At 42.6% G+C, this 3,715-nt stretch overlaps 1 pseudogene; it reads left to right on the top strand.

Annotated features, from left to right (window-relative positions):
* Positions 1 to 1,863: 1,863 nt before the first annotated feature.
* Positions 1,864 to 2,595, top strand: LOC134205980 (uncharacterized; annotated as a pseudogene).
* The last annotated feature ends 1,120 nt before the right edge of the window (positions 2,596 to 3,715 follow it).

Here is a 3,715-nt window from a genome sequence, read left to right as displayed (position 1 = left end):
GTAGTCCTAGCAGATCCTAATTTTGCCACCCTACAAAGGATCGACCTGGTCATTGGAGCTTTTCTTTTCTTTTGTTTTCTTCGATAAGGTCAACTACCGGTTGGAACCGGTTCTTCAATAAGTCATCCAGTTCTACAGCGTACTGTGCTTGGCTGGGTAATTAGCGGTTCTGTATCTACCGCCCGGTGTACCAAACCAGTTGCAATCCTGTGTACTACGGAGGAGCTCGATGGATAGTTATCTCGATTTTGGGTAGTTGAAAGCTGATCTCCAGTCGGAGACTCCAAGGAGGAAGCAACTTGTGAGCTATACTTCACAGAAACCACCACCCATGATTAATCAGGTCGGTTCATTGTGCGCCTACCCAAGAAAGAATGCATCTTGAGTTGGATGCAACCTCTCGATGCAAAAATCTCGATCTGAAAGCTCAGTGTGTCGGCTTTATGGCTGAATATCTCGATCTTGACCATACGATTTCCAAAGATTCGTTACAAAACACCACCCGTTCCCACCCGTTCTATCTTCCTAACCATTCGATGGGTTCAGCAAGTCTTCTACGGAAATCTCGCTAAATAATTGTCTCATGGTCGGACCGACCTTGCAGGACACGTTGTATTCCATTGTCGTCAGGTTCAGAATGAACGAAATAGCTCTCGTGGCCGAGATCGCCAATATTTACCGGCAGATTTTTTATACGGTTGGGTTTTGGTCGATTAAAATATTCAGCGTCAATGAAAATTTGAGTTAACCCCACAAAAAAATTCACAAAAAATAAAAAAAAATCAGGTGGTATTTGAAAAGCTGTGAAGGTTCAGGTTAACCAAAAATTAAAGAATATCATCCGTGTATAAAAAATGTTGGTGTATTTAGCAACTCTCCTACGAACACTCGAAGGATGATGAGGATATCACATCGAAGATCGGCAAAGATTTTTTTGTGGACGATTCGAGCTCATTCGATTCGATTCGAACTCGAGCTCAGGAAAAGGTCCTCCAACTCTAGTGAAGTGCTGCCTCATATTTCGGATGAATTGCAGGACAAACGGTCGATTGTGGAAGTGGCAGACATCCAGGGCTCTGTCAGCACACTCGGACTAATGTGGCATCCTGAGTCAGACACGTTCCGATTTAAAGTTCCCGAGTTATCCAGGAATCTACCAATCAGCAAGCGGGTCGTTGTCTCCAAGATGTTCAAGCTTTTCGGCCCATTGGACATTCTTGGTCCAGAGATAATCCGGACAACAGTTTTCGTCCAACAACTGTGGAGAACGAACTTAGATTGGGACGAACCGCTCCCCATCGCACCCAACAGCGAGTGGGAAAGTTACAGACTTGCTTCAGCAGCTCTTGAACATTTCTCAATCTCTCGCTTGTTAAAAACTCCAGGCACAGGAGCAAGCATACAATTGCACGGATTCTGTGATGCGTCTCAGCAGGCTTACGGAGCGTGCGTCTACGTTCGGTGAACTGACATGGATGGTGCCATCGCTTGCCGTCTCCTAACCGCCAAATCTGCCGTAATCTGAAAAAGTGACGTATACGCCATTTTCCAAAAATGGTGTTAACGAGTACTACTCATTGAGCTCTTTAACAGAAAAATGGAAAACATGCATCTTGTAAAATGGCTGTTACGTCACTTTTCCAGATTACGGCAGAGATGCCCTGTTGTTAGTATTCAATCGATCCCCCGATTGGAGCCACTGCTGTACTCCTGTCCTAGTTGAACCAAAACGTAGTGTGCAGTCTCAACATAACACCTGAGGCCTACATTTGGTCTGACACCTCCATCACTCTACACTGGTTGCACAATCTACCGGAAAATTACAACACGTTCGTGGCTAATCGAGTCACGGAAGTTCAACGAATGACTGAAGGAGGCGCCCGCAATCACGTCACCGGTTTGGCAAATCCGGCAGATCTCATCTCGCGAGGCATTGATCCTTGCGAGCTCACCAACGTCGCCCTTTGGTGGAAGGGCCCACCTTGGCTATCGTCCGACGTTTCGGAATGGCCAAGCATGTTTCCAATTCCGGAATCTTAGGAATTCTTTGCCGAAATCCTCGAAGTAAAGCCAACTACGCTTGCATCAGTTACACGTTCAGTCGAGGTACTTGATCGCAGCCGCTGACGAGACTTATTCGGATCGTCGTTTATTGCCGCCGTTTTGTATGACATTATCGTTCCAAAATCGCTGGAGCAGATCTACAAACTACATCGTTTCTGACCGCAGAAGAATTGCTGCAGGCGCTGATCGACCTCGCGAAAGTCGTACAAGAAGATTGCTTCAGCCACGAAATCGCTATAGTCCAGGCTGAAGCTGATGCAGATCTAAGAAAATCACCACTGATAACTCTGTATCCGTTATTGCACGATGGACTACCCCGTGTCGGTGAACCACTCATCGTACTCGTTCACCCGCAAGCATCTGATACTTATATCTGAAGTGCATCCACTGATGACACTACTCATCGACTGGGTACACAAACAACTCCTCCATGCTGGTCCTCGTGCGATGATCGCACACATTCATGAGCAATTCTGGCCTTTACACCTCCGTAACCTGGCACGGAGGCATGTCAGTCGGAAAATCAGTTGATGGGCCAGTTTCCGAAGGTTCGAGGTATTCCAGTTAGGACCTTCCTTAACACCGGTGTCGATTTCTTCGGCCCGTACGAAGAGCTGCACCGGTTCGAGCATACATCTCTGTTTTCGTCTGCATGGTCACCAAGGCCTAGGGTGACTATATGGTATCCTAAAGGAGGACATGTTCTCCTTTTTCATTAAAAACCAGATGTCCTCCTTTTGCGCTAAAATGTCCTCCTTTTTTTATTTTTTGGAAAAACAATTGCATGAATAACTAAAGAATTAAAAAAAACCTAGTTTAACAAACAATAATACAACATAAGTCAATTCTGTAACAAAACATTGAACACGTTTGCGTTTCTGGTTTTAATAAAATATTTTCCATTAAGTGAAGCATCGGAATTGTGAGAAATGAATGGAAAAAATAATGTAAATGTTACTCAAAATTTTCTGCGAGTAAACACCCATCAAATTGCCTTTTAAACGCGTTGCACGGTATGCTTTTTGAATATATGATGCACATAGCAGCCACCTTGCCATGCCTAGAAAGGAATAGAAATACCTAAAACTAATCTGAACAGTTTTGGTTTTTTTCAGTCTAAATCTAAACAGTTTAGAATTTCTTCAATTGAGAACTTTGTGGTCATACAGTTAACAGTATCATTCTAATTCATATGTCTTAAATGTTGATTCTCGATGGCATCCAAGTAAAAAATTCGCTGGACAACTTGTATTCGATCCTTATAGAACCTAATATTCGGTCAGTTGTAAATTTTTGCAATAAAGTTTTCAGAATTGAATGAGAACAATGATTTTTGTTAGAATTGTGTGGAATATCGCAGCATAATAATATTTAAAATTTGTTGGCTACTGATTTTAGAATTAGTTGAAGCTAAACTCTTCCCATTGAGAAGATGTTGCTGGTAGTTTATAATTAGAAAGTGCTTTATGTGGACTATAATGAAAGTCGGAAATTGGAACGTTTGGAGTTAATAAAGATAACATATTACTTAATAAAATATAAGAAGATGTTGTATTTGTCTCGATTTACAAAAACTTCTTTCAATGCACTATAATTTAGCTTTAGCTTAGCTTAGCTTAGACTGACTGTACATATCAATGGTTGCTACTCC

The sequence above is a fragment of the Armigeres subalbatus genome, chromosome 1 (assembly GCF_024139115.2).
Source record: "Armigeres subalbatus isolate Guangzhou_Male chromosome 1, GZ_Asu_2, whole genome shotgun sequence".
Taxonomy (NCBI): Eukaryota; Metazoa; Arthropoda; class Insecta; order Diptera; family Culicidae; genus Armigeres; species Armigeres subalbatus.
The sequence above is the reverse complement of the archived record's forward strand: the minus strand, read 5'-3'. Positions and strand labels throughout refer to the sequence as shown.